The sequence below is a fragment of the Trichechus manatus genome, unplaced genomic scaffold (assembly GCF_000243295.1).
Source record: "Trichechus manatus latirostris isolate Lorelei unplaced genomic scaffold, TriManLat1.0 scaffold00155, whole genome shotgun sequence".
Taxonomy (NCBI): Eukaryota; Metazoa; Chordata; class Mammalia; order Sirenia; family Trichechidae; genus Trichechus; species Trichechus manatus.
In genome coordinates, this window is record NW_004444091.1 from 1,704,566 (window position 1) to 1,727,162 (window position 22,597).

General features: G+C 37.5%; 1 protein-coding gene across 9 annotated transcripts in view; it reads left to right on the top strand.

Moving 5' to 3' along the window:
• BMPR1A (bone morphogenetic protein receptor type 1A) overlaps positions 1-22,597 on the top strand; it is a 212,499-nt gene that overhangs the window by 71,128 nt on the left and 118,774 nt on the right. Inside the window, exon 2 of one of the 9 annotated variants that reach the window (XM_023740420.1) lies at positions 12,273-12,575. The exons of 7 other annotated variants lie outside the window; for them this stretch is intronic. The gene's annotated coding sequence lies outside the window, so the exon portion shown is untranslated. Of the gene's footprint in view, positions 1-11,834; positions 12,576-22,597 lie in introns of those variants that run through there. One more of the 9 variants, XM_023740419.1, reaches the window with a different exon arrangement.

The following is a 22,597-nucleotide window of genomic DNA, read 5'->3' on the forward strand; positions in this document are numbered from 1 at the left end:
CCCCGTTTTCTCTTCAGTCTCACCCATTGACAGTAGAGCTGTTCTCAGGAATTCAGACATATCTAGCCATGCAAACTTAATCGCAAAGATACATGATACGTTTTGCAAGAAAGTGGGTAATGCCTGGTCTGGCTGCTGGTTTATGTGCATTATATTGGGTTTAAAAAAACAAACCAAACCCATTGCCGTGGAGTTGATTCCGACTCATAGTGAGCCTATAGAACAGAGTAGAACTGCCCCACAGTTTCTAAGGAGTGGCTGCTGGTGGATTCAAACTGCCCACCTTTTGATTAGCAGCCGAGCTCTTAACCACTGTGCTGTAATTGCTTCTAATTGTCTGTCTGAAACTCTTCAAAGCCTGTTGTTGCTTTTTGAAATCTTGCTTGATTGCCCTATTGTTGCTCATCCTACTAACAAGCCCCTCCCTTAGGCATATGACTCAATGATTTAAAAGACAGAGCTATACAGTAATTAACTATTTGCCTCTCATCACATACAGATGTGAACTTAAATATAGGCTTCCCAGCTAAAACTTTCTTTCCTGTGTGTTTACCCAACTTAAATGGACATATAACAACACTGTACTACACCTGACCTTTCCAGGGAATATCTCTCTTTATGCCTTCTTTTGGAAGTGATTAGTTTGCCTATTTCTAACAAATGATGAATGCTGTTAATTTAAAATAGTTTTATTTTTATTTTCTGTAATTCTAGGAAGGCATTTGTTTAGCCTCATTGATGCACACATCTTGGATGGATGACAATTGGAGGTAGTTAACAGTGCAGTGGTTAAACACTTAACATAAACTCACTGCCCCCTAAGCTTTCTATGTAATCTTTCAAGTTGCTGTTGTCAGTTGGATCCCATATAGGTAGTTGCTGAGCTAGCATAATGCTCAAGGCAGACCTTTTTTACTAGTTAAGCTAAACTATTGTTCTTTTTTAAAAAACCCTAATAGACTAGTTTTTAGAAAAGTTTTAGATTTACAGAAAAATTGAATAGATAGTAGAGAGTTCCCACATACCCACCCCCACTCCACACAGATTTCCGAATTATTACATTTGTTACAATTGATGAACCAATATTGATACATGATTATTAACTAATACTTTATTATCTTTATGGTGCTTTAGGTGAAAGTTTGCACAGCAAATTAATTTCTCATTCAAAAATTTATACAGAAATTGTTTTGTGACATGGGTTGCAATCCCCACAATATGTCAGCACTCTTCCCCTTTCTGTCCCGGCTTCCCCGTTTGCATTCATCCACTTTTCTTGTCCCTTCCTGACTTTTTGTCTTTGCTTTTGGGCAAGTGTTGCCCATTTTGTCTCATACACTTGATTGACCTAAGAAGCACGTTCCTCCAGTGTGTTACTGTTTATTTTATGTTGTTGTTAGGTGCCAGCAAGTCAGTTCCGACTCATAGTGACCCTGTGTACAAAGAACGAAACTCTGCCCAGTCCTGTGCCATCCTCACAGTCGTTATGTTAGAGCTCATTGTTGCAGCCACTATGTCCGTCCATCTCTTTAAGGATCTTCCTCTTTTTGCTGACCCACTACTGTACCCAGCATGATGTTTTTCTCCAGGGACTGGTCCTTCCTGATAACGTGTCCAAAGTACTTGAGACGAAGTCTTGCCATCTTTGCTTCTAAGGAGCATTCTGGCTGTACTTCTTCCGTAACAGATTTGTTCGTTCTTCTGGCAGTCTATGGTATATTCAATATTCTTGAACAACACCATAATTCAAAGGCGTCAATTCTTCTTCAGTCTTCCTTATTCATTGCCCAGCTTTCACATGCATATGAAGCGATTAAAAACACCATGGCTTGGGTGAGGCCCATCTTGGTCCTTAATGTGACATCTTTGCTTTTTAAAACTTTATAAAGAGGACTTTTCCAGCAGATTTGCCCAGTGCAGTGAGTCGTTTGATTTCTTGATTGCTACTTCCATGCACGTTGATTGTGGATCCAAGTAAAGTGAAATCCTTGACAACTTCAATCTTTTCTCCGTTTATCATAATGTTGCTTAGTAGTCCAGTTGTGAGGATTTTGTTTTCTTTATGTTGAGGTGTAATCCATACTGAAGGCTGTAGTCTTTGATCTTCACCAGTAAGTGCTTCAAGTCCTCTTCACTTTCAGCAAGCAAGGTTGTGTCACCTGCATAACGCAGGTTGTTAATGAGTCTTCCTCCAATCCTGATGCTGCGTTCTTCATATAGTCCACCTTCTCGGATTATTTGCTCAGCACACAGATCGAATAAGTATGGTGAAAGGATACAACCGTGATGTACACGTTTCCTGATTTTAAACCACGCAGTATCCCCTTGTTCTGTACTAATGACTGCGTCTTGGTCTATGTACAGGTTCCTCATGAGCACAATTAAGTGTTCTGGAATTCCCATTCTTAGTAACGTTACCCATAATTTCGTATGATCCACAGAGTCCCATGCCTTTGCATAGTCAATAAAACACAGGTAAACACTTTTTGGTATTCTCTGCGTTCAACCATGATCCATCTGACGTCAGCAATGTTATCCCTCCTTCTACATCCTCTTCTGAATCCTGCTTGAATTTCTGCCAGTTCCCTGTTGATGTATTGTTTCAACCACTTTTGAATGATCTTTGGAAAAATTTTACTTGTCTGTGACATTAATGATACTGTTCAATAATTTCCGTATTCTGTTGGATCACCTATCTTTGGAACGGGTACAAATATGGATTTCTTCCAGTCAGTTGGCCAAGTAGCTGTCTTCTGAATTTCTTGGCATAGACAAGTGAGCCCTTCCAGCACTGCATTCATTCGTTGAAACATCTCAATTGGTATTCCATCAGTTCCTGGGACCTTGTTTTTCTCCAATGCTTTCAGTGCAGCTTGGACCTCTTCCTTCAGTACTATCAGTTCTTGATCATATGCTACCTCCTGAAATGGTTGAATATTAAACAGTTCTTTCTGGTACAGTGACTGTGTATTCCTTCCATCTTCTTTTGATGCTTCCTGTGTTGTTCAGTATTTTGTCTTCAGTTCTTTCAGCTTGAGAAATGCCGAACGTGTTCTTTTCTTTTGGTTTTCTAACTCCAGGTCTTTGCACGTTTCATTATAATACTTTGTCTTCTCAGACCACCCTTTGAAATCTTCTGTTCAGCTCTTTTACTTCATCATTTCTTCCTTTTGCTTTAGTTACTCTGTGTTGAAGAACAACTTTCAGAGTCTCTTCTGACATGTGTTTTGGTCTTTTGTTTCTTTCCTGTCTTTTTAATGACCTCTTTTGCTTTCTTCATGTATGATGTCCTTGATGTCATTCCACAACTCATCTGGTGTTTGATCAGTAGTGTTCTTGAGCTTGTCTCTGAATTCACATGGCATATACTCCAAGTCATACTTTGGCTCTTTGGACTTGTTCTAATTTTCTTCAGCCTCATCTTGAACTTGAATGGGAGCAATTGATGGTCTGTTCCACAGTTGGTGCCTGGCCTTGTTCTGATTGATGAGATTGAGCTTCTCCATCATCTCTTTCCACAGATGTAGCCGATTTGATTCCTGTCTGTTTCATCGGGTGAGGTCCGTGTGTATGGTTGCCATTTATGTTTTTGCAAAAAGGTATCTGCATGAAGATGTCGTTGGTCTTGCAGAATTCTATCATGCAGTCGCCAGCATTGTTTCTATCACCAAGGCCATATTTTCCAACTGCTGGTCCTTCTTTGTTTCCAACTTTCGCATTCCAGTCACCTGTAATTATCAGTGCATCTTGATTGCATGTTTGATCAATTTCAGACTGCAAAAGTTGGTAAAAATCTTCAATTTCTTCACGTTGGCCTTAATGGTTGGTGTGCAAATTTGAATAATAGTCATAGTAAGAGGTCTTCCTTGTAGGCATCTGGATATTATCCTATCACTGATAGTGTTGTACTTGAGGATGGATCTTGAAATGTTGTTTTTGATGATGAACGCAACGCCATTCCTCTTCAATTTGTCATTCCTGTTATAGTAGACCATATGATTGTGTGATTCAGAATGACCAGTACCAGTCTATTTCAGCTCACTAATGCCTAGGATATTGATGTTCATATGTTCCATTTCATTTTTGATGATTTCCTGTTTTCCTAGATTCATAACTTCTTAAACAGTCCACGTTCCAATTATTTATGGATGTTTGCAGCTGTTTTTTCTCATTTTGAGTCATTCCACATCAGCAAATGAAGGTCCTGAAAGCTTGACACCATCCACATCATTAAGGTCGACTGTGTTTTGAGGAGACAGCTCTTGCCCAGTTGACTTTTGAGTGGCTCGTTTACCACCACTATTTCACACAGTGTTCCACTGCTATCCATAAGATTTTCACTGGCTAATTTTTTTTTTTCAGAAAGACCGCCAGGTCCTTCTTCCTAGTCTCTCTCGGTCTGAAAGCTCAGCTGAAACCTGTTCACCATGGGTGACCCTGCTGGTATTTGAATACCAGTGGCATAGCTTCCAGCATCACAGCAACACGAAAGCCTCTGCAGTATGACAAAGTGACAGATGTATGGGGTTTGTTTTATAGGCCTGTCTAATCTTTGGCTGAAAGGTGGACTTCAGGAGTGGCCTCAGTTCTGAGTTAGCAGTGTGTCTGGGGGCCATAATCTCTGGGCTTCCTCCATTCTCTGTCAGACCAGTAAGTCTGGTCTTTTTCATGAATTTGAATTTTGTTCTGTATTTTTATCCTGCTCTGTCAGGGACTCTATATCTTGATCCCTGTCAGAGCAGTAAGTGATGGTAGTTGGGCACCATCTAGTTCTTCTGGGCTCAGCCTTGTGGGGAGGCTGTGGTTCATTAGTCCTTTGGACTAATATTTTCTTAGTGTCTTTACTTTTCTTCATTCTCCTTTGCTTCGAACGGGATGGAACCAGTAGATGTCTGTTAGACGGTTGCTCACAAACTTTTTAAGTCCCCAGATGCTAGTCACCAAAGTTAAGACATAGAACATTTTCTTTATGAACTATGTTATGCCAGGTGACCTAGATGTCCCCCGAGACCATGGTCCCCAGCCCTCCAGTTCCAGTTACTCAGTTCCTTAAGGTATTTGAATGTGTCTAGGAAACTTCTGTGGCTTTACCTTGGTCAAGTTGTGCTGACTTTCTGTAAATTGTGTGTTGTCTTTCCCTTCATCAAAGTTAAAACTTGTTTACTATCTAGTTAGTGATTTCCCCTTCCCAGCTCTCCCTTCTTTCATAACCTCAAAGATTTTTTTTTTCTGTGTGTAAACTTTTTCTTGAGTTTTTATAATAGTGTGGTTGTCATGGATTGAATTGTGTCCCCCAAAAATATATGTATCAATTTGGCTGGGTTGTGATTCCCAGCACTGTGTGATTGTCCACCATTTTGTCATCTGATATGATCTTCCTGTGTGTTGTAAATCCTGTCACCATGATGTTAATGAGATGGACTATTGGCAGTTATATTGATGAGATCTACAGGATTAGATTGTGTCTTAAGCCAATTTCATTTGAGATATAAAAGAGAGAAGCGAGCAGAGAGACATGGGGACCTCCTACCACCAAGAAGCAGCACCAGGAGCAGAGTGCATCCTTTGGACCCAGGGTCCCTGCACCTGAGAAACTCCTACTACAGGAGAAGATTTGTGACAAGGACCTTCCTCCAGAGCTGGCAGAGAGAGGAAGACTTCCCGTGGAGCTGATGCTCTGAATTTGGACTTGTAGCCTACTAGACTGTGAGAGAAGAGACTTCTCATTGTTAAAGCCATCGACTTATGGTATCTCTGTTATAGCAGCACTAGATGACTAAGACAGTGGTCTTGTACAATATTTGTCCTTTTGTGATTGGCTTATTTCACTAAGCATAAAGGCCTCTGGATTCATCCATTTTGTGAGATGTTTCATGGATTCATCATTGTTCTTTATCATCGCATGGTATTCCATTGTATGTATGTACCATTTATTTATACAGTCATCTGTTGGTGGGCATTTAGGTTGTTTCCATCTTTTTGCTATTGTGAATAATGCTGCAGTGAACATGGGTATGCGTATGTCTGTTCGTGTGATGGCTCTTATGTCTTTAGGTTATAGTTCTACGAGTGGGATTGCTGGATCATATGGTATTTCTATTTCTAGCTTTTTGAGGAAGTCCCATGCTGTTTTCCATACTGGTTGTACCATTTTATATTCCTACCAGCAGTGTATGATCTCCCCTCAACCTCTCCAGAGTTTATTTTCTGAATTTTTAATCAGTGCCATTCTTACAGGGGTGAAAGTATATCTTGATTTTGATTTGCATCTCTCTAATTGCTAATGGGAGCCTTAGTGGCGCAGTGGTTTAGAGCTTAGCTGCTAACCTAAAGGTCGGCAGTTCGAATTCACCAGCCGCTCCCTGTAAACCTTATGGGTTAGTTGTGCTCTGTTCCTGTAGGGTCGCTGTGAGTTGGAGTCGACTCCATGGCAACAGGCTTGGTTTGGTTTTAATGGCTAATGATAACAAGCATCTTTTCATATATTTTTTGGCTGCCTGAATGTCCTCTTTGGTGAAGTGTCTGTTTATGTCCTTTGCCCAGTTTTTGTTTTAAGATGACTTCAGGGGATATTTTTGGTTTAAGGTTTAAAGATTCTCTCAGTGCAGTAGTTTCCAGGATTTGTCCTCCGTCCATGGCTCCAGAAATTCTAGATTACGTGAGAATTTTAAATTCTGCCTGCATTTTCCCCATTTTGAGGAGTCTTCTATGGAATCTTTGATCAAAATAGTTCCGTAATAGTAGCCAGGCATCATACAGTTCTTCTTGTCTTATGGCAAAAGAATCTATTGTTCATGGAGGCAACTAACCACACATTCCATATCTTCCTCCTATTCCCTGACTCTCCTTCTTCTGTTGCTCCAGGCTAGTAGAATGCAATTGTGCCTTTGATGGCTGCTCATAAGCATTTAGGATCCCGGGCACTACATAACTAGGAGATAGAACAGAAGCACATTATTAGGCCAATTAACTGGGATGTTCCATGAAACCATGACCCTAAACCTGCATACCAAGGAACCAGATCCCATGAGGTGTTTGGTTATTAATAAGCTGACTCAGTAGGTAGTCTTTTTTTTTTTTGTCATGGTTGTACGTACATCTACCAATTCAACTTTTTACAGGTGGACAACTTATTGGCAACAATTAAAATGATCGGTTGTACAACCCTACCCTTAATCAATACGATTTTCCCATCACCGTTAACCCCCCTTTTTGTCCTCCCTCCTACCGCTGGTTACCGCTAATAAACTTGGTCTCTGTACGTTTTTTTTTTTTTTTTTTGGTCTTCTTATATAAGTGAGGTCATACAGTATTTGTCCTTTTGTGATTGTCTTATTTCAAGGTCCATCCAATATTGTACCATGTACCAAGACTTCATTTCTCATACTGGCTGAATGGTATTCCATTATATGTACATACCACATTTTGTTTGTCCATCTGTTGATGCGCATTTAGGTGGTTTCCACCTTTCGGCTATTGTGAATAGAGCTGCAGTAAACATTGGTGTACAAGTCTCTGTTTGAGTCTTTGCTTTCATGTCTTTTTGTTATATACCTAGCTGTGGAATTGCTGGGTCATATGGTAGTTCTATTTTTAGTTTTTTGAGGAATTGCCACACTGTTTTCCACAATGGCTGTACCGTTTTGCATTTCTACCAGCAGTGGATAAGGATTCCAATTTTCCCATATCCTCACCAACATTTTATTACTTTGTTTTTGTTTGTTTTTTAAATATTGGACATCTTAGTGGGAGTGAAATGGTATATCACTGTGAATTTGATTTGAATATCTCTGATGGCTATTGATGCTGAGCATCTTTTGATTTATTTGGTAGCTGTTTGATTGTCCTCTTTGCTGAGATATCTTATTCAAGTCCTTAGCCCTTTTCATGATTGGGTTATTTGTCTTTTTGTTTTTAAGTTGTTGAAGTTTTATGTATATTTTGATTATTAGATTCTTATTGGATATATGGTTTCCGAAGATACTCTCCCAGTCAGTAGCTTGTCTTTTCACGTTTTTTGGTAAAATCTTCTGATGAGCAAAAGTTTTTAATTTTTATGAGTTCCCATTTATTTACTTTGTCTTTTCCTTTTAGTGCTTTTGTTATTATATTAGATAATCCATAGTTAAAAACTAGGCCTGAGAGCATTGCCCCTGCTTTTTATTGTAAGAATTTTATGGTTTTAGTTAACACATTTAAGGCCTTAATCCAGTTTTAATTTGTCTTTGTGTATGGTATGAGGCATGGATCCTATTCATTTTTCTGCCAGTGGAAATCCAGTTTTCCCAACACCACTGACGAGACTTTTCTTTCTCTATCAAATGGACTTAGCACCGCTATCAAAACTCAGTTGAACATAGATGTGTGGATTTAATTCTAGACTCTCAATTTTATTCCGTTGGTCTGTGTGTCTGTTGTTATACCATTACCAGGCTATTTAGATTACTGTAGCTGTGTAGTGTGTTTTACAGTTAGGAAATGTGAGTCCTCCTACTTTGTTCTTCTCTTTCAACATTGCTTTAACTATTCAGGGCCTTTTTGCCATTCCATATAAAGTAGAGCATTGGTTTTTCTATTTCTGTAAAGAAGGCTGTTGGAATTTTGATAAAGATTACATTGAACCCGTAGATCACTTTGGGTAGTATTGACATCTTAACAATATTAAGTCTTCCAGTCCATGAAAATGGAATGTCTTTCCATTTATGTAAGTCTTCTTTAGTCTCTTTGAGCAGTGTTTTACAGTTTTGCTTCAGTTTTGTTTTTTTTTTTATGGCTGATAATAATCCATGGAGTGGCTATATTGTATTTGGATTATCCATTCATGTGTTGATGTACATTTGGGTTATTTACACCTTTTGGTTATTATGAATAATGCTGCTATAAAACAAAAGTTTTTATGTGGATTTATGTTTTCATTTCTCTTGGATATATACCTAGGAATGAAATTACTGGGTTGTATAGTAACTCTGTGCTTAACTTCTTGAACTGCCAAACTATTTCCCAAAGTGTCTGTACCATTTTACCACCAGCCATGTATGAGGGTTCCGACCTCTGCACATCTTCAGCAGCAACTGTTACAGTTTGACTTTTTGATATGCTTTACTCTTAATTTTTAATATTATTAATTTAAAAAAATTATTACTCATAATTTTCAAAATTATGGTATATCCCCAAAACAGAGAATGTGGTATAATAGACTTCTTTGAACCTGATACTTAGATGTTAAAAACATTAACATTTAACTCTTTGTTTCAGAATAAAATAATTTTATTCCAAAATCAACTTAATTTTATATGTAATAATAAGAAGAACAAAAGTAAATGAATATACCTTACCTATCCTCCTGTCTTAGGAAATTTAATGGTATATCACTAGTGTTCTTTTAAGTCCTCTGTGCCCTGCACGCTTGCTTCTCCCTCCCCAGAGGTAATCAGTATCCGGAATATGGTATTATTCACTTAAGTTTTACCACATTTGTATTTTACCTTACGTAATGTATATACTTTTTGTTTTTTCTATTTTGTGCTTTAAAATGAGTGTAATCATACTGCATGCATATATTCTTCTTGGACTTGTTTTTTGCCCAACATTATGTTTTTTAGATTTTATTCATGTTGACCTACATAGGTCAGGTTAATTCATTCTCACTACTATGTGGTAATTCCAGTATATTCATACACTACCATTTATTCATTTTACTGTTGTTGGACATTTGGATTTTCTCCAGTTTTTCCTAGTAAGAAAATGATACTGTAAATACTCTTATGTATGCCTTCTGGTAAATATAGCCAAAAGATCCCCTTACAGTATATACCTAAGGGCAGAATTGTTTTCTGTCTGTGGGCATGTACTCTGTCAGCTTTACTAGATATTGGTGAAATGGTTGTTGTGGTTTTTAAACAGTTGTGCATTAGGCTTGTCAAAGAGAGAAACTGATAGCAGATATTTTTCTTTGATTTTGGGATTTTCTTACTCACAAAACCATTCACTTTGAAGAAATCCCTGACCAAAATCAATCCTCCAGCGCTTTTCTTTCACCAAAAATTGCAGATCCTTTCTTTCTTGTTCAAAGCCAGGCTTACTAAGGAATTTCAAAAGATATGGCTGAGTGGAGGGGCAGAGACCCTTTTGTGACCTGATACGAGTTTGATCTCAGTAAAGTGGAGAGGGCAGCGTTAAACCTATCATGTTAAGATTAGCTAATGGTTGATCTTCTATATTTCTCCCTCCTCTTTTCTATATAATTCTCATTTTATCTAGCTTCTATGAGCTATTTGCTTTTTCTGGAATCAGAATGCTCTCTCTATATGCCTATAGAATAACTGCTTAGAGTAAACCTTATGTTCAAATTTCGTTGAGTTTTGATTATTTTTAATAGGCCAAATAAGGAATTCAAGAGGAGCAGATTGTATGAGAGGTTGGAAGATCAAAATCATGAGTTCTGTTTCATGTATTTTGAGTTTTGCATATCTAGTTAGAATTGTCAAGTAGGCATTTGATAGCTGGTTCTAGTTTTTTGCTTCACCCATCTTTGTTTTTTCTGGGTCAGCTCATTCAGGTGTCTCATGTTTCCCTTTTTCTTGAAGTGGTCTTTTTTTTTTTTTTTTTAATTACAATATCACAACATAAAAATACCTTGATCATAAGAGAAGATGTGTTCTTTTTCTGTACCCTCAGTCTCAGGCTGTCATTGCAGACTTATTTTTATAGACCCTGAACCACAGAGAGCTCTGTTAAGCTTGGTTTTCTAGTTCCCAAGGCTGAGACAAATGTAAAGGGAGAAGAGAGTGCTGTTAACTGTTACTAGCAAGCATGCATTCGAGGTGCCTGTCAGCAAATTGGAGAAAACTTAACCAAAAATATAGAAATTGAAGCTGAAACAAACAGATTCACAAATAAGCAGGTAAATAAGTAAATAATCACAACACTCTTCTGGGACCATTTAGAACTAGAAAAAACAGAACTACATAATAATGCACCCACACCTCACTTACTGATACGGTTAGGTTCCAAAGACCAGGTCATTATGTGAAAATCAGTGTTACGTGCGAAAATCAGTGTTACGTGCAAATGGAGGATGGTAACGCCATTACATAACTGTCAAATTGCATCATTACATAACTGCCAAACCACTGGTAATCATGGCCCAGTCAAGTTGATACATAACCTTAACCATCACAGCCAGCGTTAATCTGGCCTCCCACCTTGGCCTTCGTTACTGCCAGACATATGTCATTAATCCACAAAATACTCGAATAGTAGATTTACTATTGTTGTGAATACGAAATGTTGGATAACGTGGTAGTCGGATAAGTGAGGAGTAGGTGTAGTGCGAGACACCCAAACTGCAGGGTACTCACAGGTTGTCCTAGATTTCTGTGTAGCCTGAAAGGCATTACAAATAGGGGACAGATCACTCACTAATAGTGATTCCTTCATAGATATTACATCCTTCTGATCAGAATCTGAGCACGTGCTCCCAGAGCACATGGAAGATAGCTGTTATTATAAGAAGAAGCAGACAGCATACAAGAACTGAAGTGGATCTATTTTTGAGTGTTCCCCCAACTTAACAAGTCTGTCTAGGTGGAGATGATGACTATTCCACAAGCACCCCACTTTATGCCTTGGGAAAGGGACTTAAAAATGGGGGCTTACCTTCTCCTGGTCCCCCTTGACCAGATAGGCTTAATTAGGTGGGCTGTGAACTTCTGCAATGCATACTTCCCACTAACACCATAGCCGAGGGACCCCAAAGTCCCCTCCCTGCCCAGGCATTTTTATATGCCAAAGCCTCCATGCTACCCTTCAGCCACAAACATCAGGCCTCAGAGGGTGGGACGGCTTTGGTTTGTTCCTAGGCCTCATTGTGCCCCTTTCCTTCCAGGAGCCTTTTGCCAAGGTGATGAGTTGGGGATTCCCAGCTCATTTGCACGTTTTAAAGTATTGCCTCCCTGGTTTATGAAACAAAAGCCCTTTTATTGCCCAGGCTATTTTTGGAAAATAGAGACAAAAGGCCAAACCTAATTCTTTGCCCCACAAATAGTCCCAATAGTTTCAGTGTATTGTGGCATAACTCTGTCATTGGTGTTCATAATGTGAATTCTAAATCTTTATACATTTGAAAAGGTGCAGCAGTGCAGAATTTTAGAAAAATCTGTGAACCTATAGCAATCTAGAATCACTTTCTGAAGATTCCTAATAGTAGAAATTTTACTGTTTGATGTGGTAAAGACTGAAGAATTGATGCATTTGAATTATGATATTTGCAGACAATATTGAATATACCATGGAATGCTTCATAGAAGCAAGGATGGCGAGACTTGATCTCGTTTACCGTTCCCATTCTTGGTAGTGCATCAGCGGAAAGAGGAAGACCTTCAATGAGATAGATTGACACAGTAGCTGCAACAGTGGGCTCAAACATACCTACTATTCTGAGGATGACGCAGGACCCAGCAACATTTGAGGTCGCTGTGAGTCGGAGTAGACTTAAAGGCACCTAACAAGAACAACATGTAATGAAACTACTTGCTCCTTGGTGCCTTTTTACCCATCAGCTAAAGAAAAGAAAGGTCTGTTGGCAACTTCTCAAAATTCTACAGGAAAAAAAAAAGGATGATGTTTATAGAATTTTGGGGAAAAAATATATATGTTTATATTTTATATGTACATATGTGTATTTACTTGGAAAGGATACATTAAGTAATTTGTCTTATGTTATGAATATTATATTAGTAAATTATGGAGAAAAAAGGAAAATATGAAAGTAGTTTTCCTCCTTCATTGTCAGGAAAGATAAATTGAAAAAGAACATACAGAGAAGATGATTATTTGGGGGTTAATTCTACTGCAGGTGCTGTATCAGCCTTGCTTTTGCTACCCCTAGAACAGATTGTCACTCATCTTAGAGTAGCCACTGCCTGGCAGAGTGAGGGGATGAGGGGACGCACAGGGGAAAGGCTCTTGTCTAATCTTAGCCGGAGGACCCAGAATTTGACCTTGGAACTGCTGCTCTGTTTAGACCTCTACACTCCCACCTCATTCACACAGGAAACTCCTCATCCCCACAGGAAACTAGAAACCATCACAAAATTGAATTTTCCTAGCAGTCGCTTTCTTCTTTGCTGTTCATAAAATGCACATGTGTGTGCACACATATACCCACAAAAAAGAAAGATGATTTCAAATAAATAATGTATCCAGATGTCAGAAGAGACTTGGTCACAATAAAGTTAATACATTGAATGACATTTAATTGGGCAAAAGATTCCCAAATCGGGCAGCACCAAACTGAAAGTAGAAAGGAACTCTGCTGAGTATCAGCAGTGATTGGCTTTTATTGACAAAATGTGGAAGCAAAAGAAGCTTATTTGTGATTGGCTTATCCAATTTACTGTTGAAGTGCCATCAGGATCTCATTGGTCAATGAGGGTGGCCTGATTTATAGGAAAGCTAGGCTTAAGTTTAGATAAAGACAAGTCTTAGGGACGTTATGCACTCAGCCAGTGAAGCCATTTTGTTAACTACACTAGTCCATTTTAATTTCATTTAACATTGAATAGCCTTGAACAGTTATGTAAAGAAAAGTAAAATCACCTCTTAGAAAGTGGGGTTTTAAACTTTTCTTCATTTGAAGTAATTACAGATCCACAAGATAATGCAAAAATAATGAAAAGTTACTTGTACCCTTCACCCAGTTTCCCCCAATGGTTACATCTTACTAACTGTAGTAAATAAGTATCTGAGAAGTATCTGTAACTGTGTCCTCTATGAAATGTATGTGTGTACACACATATCTGTGCATATACATACATATATACTTCTATCTGTGCACACATACTTTCATAGAAATTGACATTGGTACAATATGTCTATAGTTTTTTTTTTAAATAATCAAAAAAAGAAATTGAAATACATGGTTTATTCTGAGCAGTCATTCTATATGCATGCAGAGAGATCATTTCATTTCTGAAAACAGGTGATTCAAAGTAGGCTAGTTAGAATTGTTAAACCTTTGAATTAACTCAGACAATATTATATTTGATTGTTTCATAAGTTTTTAAATAATATTTTGTTGTGATTTCAGTGAAAGTTTGTATAGCAAATTAAGTCCCCATTTGACAGTTTCTGTACAAATTGTTCATTGACGTTACTTACATTTTTCACTGTGTGTCAGCATTTTCTTTAATTTCATTTTAGTTGTTCCATTTCCAGTGCTCTAGTTTCTCTACCCCGTTTTCATCATATATACCCTTAACTATGTTAAGATATTTTCCTTCTATTCCTATTTTGCTTAGAGTTTTTATCAGGAAAGGGCGTTGGATTTTATCAAATGTCTTTTCTGCATCAATTGACATGATCATGTGGTTCTTTTGTTTTATTTACATGGGGAATTACATTGTGTCTGTATAGTTCTCTGCCAACATACGTATAGGGTCCTGTAATTCCCACTGCAGTCAAGACACATATTCCATCACCACAAGGATCTCCCTCATGCTACCCTTTAATATCATACCTATACACCTACCTCCCTGGCATCGTTGCTCTGTTTCCCAGCTCTGTGATTTTGTCATTTCAAGAATGTTATATAAATGAAATCACGTAGTATGTGACTTTTGAGAGTGGCTTTTTTTTTTTTTTTCCACCTCAGCATAATCCCTTGAAATCCATCCAAGTTGTTGCATGCATAAATAAATAGTTCATTGCATTTTATGGCTGAGGTAGTGCTCCATGGTATGAATGTTACACAGTTTGTTTAAACATTCCCCTGTAAAAGGATATTTTGGGTCCGTCCCTCCCCGCCCCGATTTTGGCTGTTAAAAATAAAGCTACTGTGAACATTTATGTTTAGATTTTTGTGTGGACATAAATTTTCCTATCTTTCAGACAAGTGCCTGGGAGGGCAGTTGGTGGGTTACATGTAAGTGTATGTTTAGCTTTTTAAGAAACTGTCAAACTATTTTTTAAGTAGCTGTACCATTTTATGGAGCCCTTGTGTCACAGTGGTTAAAGCACTCACCTGCTAACGGAAAGGTCAGCAGTTTGAACCCACCAGCCCTTCCACAGGAGAAAGATGTGGCATTCTGCTTCTGTAAATATTTATAGTCTTGGAAACCCAATGGAAGCTGTTCTGCTCTATCCTTTAGGGTTGCTGTGCATCAAAATTGACTTGATAGGCTATGAGTTTGGTTTGGGTTGATACCATTTTAAATTCTCACCAGCAAAAAATGAGAGATCCATTTTTCTCCACATTCTTGCCAGCACTTGGTATTGTCATTATTTTTTATTTTAACTCTTTCAGTAGGTGTGCAGTGATATCTCAGCGTGGTCTTAATATCTGTTTTTACCTGATGGCTAGTGATGTTGACCATCTTTATGTGCACTTACTTGCCATTTGAATAGTCTCTTCAATAAAATGACTTTTTTTTAAATTGCACTTTAGGTAAAAATTTACAGCACACAGTAGTTTCCCATTTAAAATTTATACACAGATTGTTTGGTGACATTGGTTGCAGTCCCCGCACTGTGTCATCCCTCTTTCCACCGTGGGATCCCCGTGTCCGTTCGTCTATCTTCCTGTCCTTTCCGGTCTTGTCGTCTTTGCTTTTGGACAGGTGTGCCAGCTTGGTCTCATATGCTTGATTGAACTAAGAATAAGAAGCATGTTCCTCATGTGTCATTGTTTGTTTTATATACCTGTCTAATCTTTGGCTGAAAGGTGGACTTCAGGAGTGGCTTCAGTTCTGAGTTAGCAGGATGTCTGGGGGCCATAGTCTCAGGAGTTCCTCCAGTCTCTGTCAGACCAGTAAGTATGGTCTTTTTTTGTGACTTTGAATTTTGTTATACATTTTTCTCCTGCTCTCTCTGGGACCCTCTCTTGTGATCCCTGTCAAAGCGGTTGGAAGTTGTAGCCGGGCACCATCTAGTTCTTCTGGGCTCAGGCTGATGGGGAGGCTGTGGTCCATTAGTCCTTTGGACTAATATTTTCCTTGTGTCTTTGGTTTCCTTCATTCTCCTTTGCTCTGGACAGGATGGGACCAATAGATGTCTCTTAGATGGCCGCTCACAAGCTTTTAAGACTCCGGATGTAGAATGTTTTATGAATGGATGTAGAATGTTTTAGGAACTGTGTTATGCCAGTTGACCTAGATATCCCCCTGAGACCATGATCTCCAGCCCTCAGCTCCAGTTTCTCGGTCCCTTGAGGTGTTTGGATGTGTCTAGGAAACTTGTGTAGCTTTGCCTCGGTCAGGTTGTTCTGACTTTCCGTGTATTATGTGTTGTCCTTCCCTTCACCAGAGTTAACATTTGTTTACCATCTAGTTAGTGATTCTTCTTCCCACCTCTCCCCGCCTCATAACCCTCAAAGATTGTTTTCTTCTGTGTGCAAAACTTTCCTTGAGTTTTTTTGTGATTGACTTATTTCACTCAGCATAATACCCTTAGTATTCATCATTGTTCTTTATTGTTGGGTGGTATTCCATTGTGTGTACCACAATTTGTTTATCCATTCTTCTGTTGAGGGGCACTTAGGTTGTTTCCATCTTTTTGCTATTGTGAATAATCCTGCAATGAACATGGGTGTGCGTATGTCTATTCGTGTGACAGCTCTTATTTCTCTAGAATATATTTCTAGGAGTGGGATTGTTGTATTATGTGATATTTCTATTTCTAGCTTTTTAAGAAGGTGCTGTATCATTTTCCATAGTGGTTGTACCATTTTATATTCCAACCAGCAAGTATAAGAGTTCTAATCTCTGCTAACCTTTCCAACATTTGTTATTTTCTTTTTTTTTATTAGTGCTAGTAATGTTGGGGGTAAGATGGTATCTCATTGTGATTTTGATTTACATTTCTCTAATGGCTAATGATCACAAGCATTTTCTCATGTGTCTGGTAGCCACCTGAATGTCGTCTTCATTGAAGTGTCTGTTCATGTCCTTTGCCGATTTTTTAATTGGATTAGTTGTGTTTTTGTTGTTGAGGTGTTAAAGTATTTTATAGATTTTAGAGATCAGACCCTTGTTGGATATGTTGTAATCAAATTTTTTTTTCCCAGTCTGCAGGTTCTCTTTTTACTCTTTTGGTGAAGTCTTTTGATGAGCACAAGTGTTTAATTTTTAGGAGTTCCCAGTTATCTAGTTTATCTTCTGGTGTTCGTGCATTGTTAGTTATGGTTTGTATTGTATTTATGCCATGTATTAGGGCCCCTAGAGTTGTCCTTATTTTTTCTTCCCATGATCTTTATCATTTTAGGTTTTATATTTAGGTCTTTGAATCATTTTGAGTTAGTTTTTGTGTGTGGTATTCGATATGTGTCCTGTTTCACTTTTTTGCAGATGGGCATCCAGTTTTACCAGCACCATTTGTTAAAAAAGACTGATTTTGGTCCTTTGTCAAAGATCAGCTGACCATAGGTTGATGGATTTACGTCTGCCTTCTCGATTGTGTTCCATTGGTTTATGTTTCTTTCATTGTACCAGTACCAGGCTGTTTTGATTACTGTGGCTGTATAGTAGGTGCTGAGATCAAGTAATGTCAGGCCTCCTACTTTGTTCTTTTTCTTGAATAAGGCTTTGCTTATCCAGGGCCTCTTTCTTTTGCTGTGTAAAGTTGGTTAGTTTTTTCATCTGGTTAAAGAATGCTGTTGGTATTTGGGTTGGGATTGCATTGTATCTGTAGATTAGTTTGGGTGGAATTGACATTTTCACAATGTTGAGTCTTCCTATCCATGAACATGCTATGTTTTTCCATTTATGTAGATCTCTTTGGTTTCTTGCCTTAGTGTTTTGTAGTTTTCTTTGTACAGGTCTTTTACATCCCTGGTTAGATTTATTGCTAAGTATTTTATCTTTTTAGGGGCTATTACAAATAGTATTGTTTTCCTGATTTCCTTTCCAAAGTTCTTTTCGTTGTATAGAAATCCAGCTGATTTTTGTCTTTGTATCGATTTTGTTCTGTTTATGTGGTAGATTACCATTGATTGGTTTTCTAACATTGAACCAACCTTGCATAGCTGGTATGAATCACACTTGGTCGTAGTGTATTGATTTTGATATGATGTTGAATTCTATTGGTTAGATTTTTGTTGAGAATTTTTGTATCTATATTCATGAGAGAGCTGGTCTGTAATTTTCTTCTTTTTGGGGTGTCTTTGCCTGGCTTTGGTATCAGGGTTATGATGGCTTCATAGAATGAATTTGGGAGTATTCTTTCCTTTTCTATGCTGTGAAATAGATTGAGTAGTACTAGTGTGAGCTCTTCTCTGAATGTTTGGTAGAATTCTCCAGTGAAGCTCTCCAGGATAGGATTTTTGTGTGTGTGTGTGTGTGTGTGTGTGGCCGTTGGGAGTTTTTTTTAATTACCTCTTTGATATCTTCTCTTTTTATGGTCTGTTCAGATTTTCTATCTCAGTTTGTGTTAATTTAGGTAGGTGGTCTATTTCTTGCAATTTATCCATTTCCTCTAGGTTCTCAAATTTGTTAGAGTACTGTTTCATAGTATTCTGTTATGATCTTTTTTACTTAGTTGGTCTGTTATAATGTCCCCCATCTCATTTCTTATGTGGGTTGTTTGCTTCCTCTTCTGTTTTCCTTTTTTCACTTTGGTCAGTGGTTTACCAATTTTGTTGATCTTTCCAATGAACCAGCTTTTGGTCTTGCTGTTTCTTTCTGTTGTTTTTCTGTTCTCTATTTCATTTATTTCTGCTCTAATCTTTATTATTTCCATTATTCTGATGCCTTTGGGCTTCTTCTGCTGTTCTCTTTCTATTTTTTTGAATTGTAGGTCTAACGTTTTAATTTTGGCCTGTTCTTTTTTGTTATGTATGTTTATTGCTATGTATTGACCTCTGAGCACTGCCTTTGCTGTGTCCCAAAGGTTTTGATATGATGTGTTTTCATTCATTTGATTCTAGGAATTTTTTGATTCCCTCTTTGATTTCTTCTGTTACACAGTTGTTTTTAAGTGAGGTGTTATTCAGTTTCCTTGTATATGATTTTCTTTTCCTTGCTCTTCCTATTACTGATTTCTACATGCTTTGTATTCTTTCCATGTTTAGGATTTTATTGAGGATTGGTTTATAGCCTAAAATGTGGTCTATCCTGGATAATGTTCCATGTGCATTAGAAAAGAATGTACATTTTGCTGCTGTTGCATGGAGTGTTCTGTATATGTCTGTGAGTTCAAGTTGGTTCATTGAAGCTTTTAGATCTTCTGTATTATTGAGTTTCTTTCTAGATGTTCTGTCCTTTACCAAGAGTGGTGTGTTGAAGTCTCTTACTATTATTGTGGAACTGTCTGTTTCTCTTATCAGCAACGTTAGCATTTATGTATTTTGGAGCCCTGGTGTTGGATGTGTAGATATTTATTAAGGTTATGCCTTTTTGATGAATTGCCCCTTTAATCATTATATAACCCTCCTTTTCTTTTATGGTGGATTTTATCTTAAAGTCTATTTTATCTGAGATTAGTGTTGCTACTCCTGTGCTTTTTTTGTTACTGTTTGGTTGATTTATTTTTTTCCATCTTTTGATTTTTAATATAGTTATGTCTTTGTTTCCAAGGTGTGTCTTTTGTAGGCAGCATATTGATGGGTTGTGTTTCTTTATCCATTTGTTCATATAAATGGGCTCATACAATATGTGGTCTTTTGTGTCTGGCTTCTTTTGTTAAGCATATTGTTTTCAGTGGTCATCCGTGTTGTAGCCTTGGTCAGCATTTGCTTTCTTTTTATGGCTGAGTTATATACTTTTTTATAGATATACCACAGTTTGTTTATCCATTCATCAGTTAATGGATATTTAGGTCATTTCCACTTATTGCTTACACTCAGAGCACTTTGATTTGTGTTCTTTCAGCCCTTACCTTTCTCACATGTTGCATGTGCGCACACACACACACACACATACATGCTCACAAATATGTGTGTAATTTTTTTATTTTAATAATGGAAGTGTTTTATTACTTCTTTTTACTTAAGGTATTTGTGATTCCATATATCAGTGCAAATAGATAAGATGTAACTGATTGTTTTTAATGACCGTCTAGTGTTCAGTGTGGCTGTACCTCCACTGAATGCTATTACATACTAATAAATATTTAGGTGACATTTGAGTGGCTTCCTGTTTTTCTTTCTTATATGACAGTGACAGTAAACATCCTTATACAGTTACCTTTGTTTTACCTAGTTTTAGATTTTTCTTTTCCACAAACTCTCCCAATCATTTATTGAAAAGTGTATTACTTACCTCCTATGTGCTGGGCATTTGACTATGCTTAAAACACAAGGATACAAACATTAATAAAACACTTTTGTCACACTGGGTGAGGGATTATTTTAATAAAGAAGATCCACTTATAAATGGATAATTGTAGTTCTATGCATCGATTCCTACAATGTGTTATTATTAGAATCCTGTGGAGCAAGTAACTACAATAAGGGAGTGGGGATAATTCACAGAAAATGGAGATATTTAAGATGATTTTTTGAGGACAGATGAAAATTTGATTGTCAAAAGGTGAAGATAAGAAATTTTTTTTATTGAAATAGAATAGCAGACCTAAAAAAAGGTAAAATCATTAAATTGCTTGGTGTATTTAGGAAATAGGAAATAGTTTAATATGGCCAGAAGAGGCTTTTTGGCAGTAACTGTCGTCAACTGGATTCCGACTCGTGGAAACCCCATGAGTGTCAGAGTGGAACTGTGCTCCATACAGTTTCAATGGCTGATTTTTCCGAAATAAATCACTAGGCCTTTTTTCCAGGTACCTCTCAGTGGATTCAGATAAACCAGGTTACACAGAGTGAAAGCAGATTTTAATGGTCTGTGAATGCCTTCATTTTGTACATGATTTGGACTTTATTTTGTACATAATTGTGAATCACTGAAATTTTTTAAAAACAGTTTTATTTTCAGTAAATTTATAGAGTTGTGCAAACATTACTGCAATTCATCACTGCCTTTCCTTCACTTCTCAGAATTTCCCACTTTCATCTCCAGCTTTAGGCACCCGCTGCTTTTCTTCATTCTGTCTCTGTAAATTTGCCTTTTCCAAACATTTCATATGAATGGAATCATACAATATATAGTCTTTTGTTTCTAGCTTCTTTAACTTAGCATGTTTTTGAGGTCCAGCCATGTTGTAACGTGTCAAAATTTTGTTACTTTTTATTGCCTAATAGAATTCCAGTCAAATGTGTAAAAAAAAAAATAATGTGCTTTTTTTAAATCTATTCTCCAGTTGGTGATGGATGTTTGGATTGTTTCCAGTTTAGGCTATTATGAATAATGTTATCAACACATGTATGTAAGCCCTTATGGGCACGTTTTCATTTCTCTTGTGTAGGTTTTTATAGAGGAAATTTTGGGTCATATGGTTTAAGTTTATGTTTATATTTAAGTTTTTAGGAAATGGCCAGACTGTTCTCTAAAGTGTACCACTTTACAGTCCCATCAACAGTGTTCGAGTGTTCGAGTGTTCGAGTTTCTCCGCATTCTTACCAACACTTGATATCATCTGTCCTTTTGATTATGGCCATTCTAGTAGTTATGTAGTAGTAGTATTTCATTGTAGTTTTAATTTGCATTTTTCTAATGATTTATAATGTTTATAATCTTTTCCTGAAGCACAGTTGTATTTTAGAAACATATGGGTCTAGTGAATAGAGGTAAAAATGGGGATGGGCTGCATGAAAAATAGACCGTACACTAGATAATGTGTGTCGAAAACGAAGAGACAGATTTTAAAGATATATCAGAGTTGGAATGGGCAGCATTGAGTAATTGCCTAAATAGGTGAAGCAGAGAAAGATATGACTAGTGATCCGAAGGTTTTCAACTTTGACAGTTGGTTAGATGATGCTGCCATTATCTACAGAAGTGAGTACAAGTTCATAAACAGTTATTGTGCTGGAATATGATGTCTTCGATATTGATGCTATGCTCTTGCTTTGCCACTGGAAAATATAGCTGTTTAGTAGTTTGGAAATAATGTATCTAGTTCAAAAGAAGGATTTGGGCTGAAATATAAATTTAGGGGAGTTATCATTGTATAAGACGCCTTGGTGATACAGTAGTTAAGCGCTTGGCAGTTAACTGGACCCACCAACCACTCTGCAGGAGAAAAATGTGGCAGTCATCTCTGTGAAGATTGACAGCTTTGGAAACTTTATGGGGCAGTTCTACTCTGTCCTACAGGGTCACTGTGAGTCAGAATTGATTATGCCAACACTTTTGGCTTTTTCGTTTGTTTATCTTTGCATAAATGGCAGTTGAAATCATGGAAATGGCGTATCTGTTCCTGTATCATTATCTTCATTGGGTTAGTCTTGACAACTGAAAATTGTTTCAACAAAAAAGAATCCATATACAAGGACTAGAAGGCAGAAGGGGACAGGAAAGCTGCTAATAGGGAACCCAAGGTTGAGTAAGGACAGTGTTGCCATGTAGTGGGGTTGTTAACCATTGTCATAGGGAACATGTGTACTAACTGTTTAATGAGAAACTATTTTGTTCTGTAAACCTTCCTCTAAAGTGAGAATAGCAGCACAACTGGAAGAATGTAACTGATGGATGTCACTGAACTGTGAATG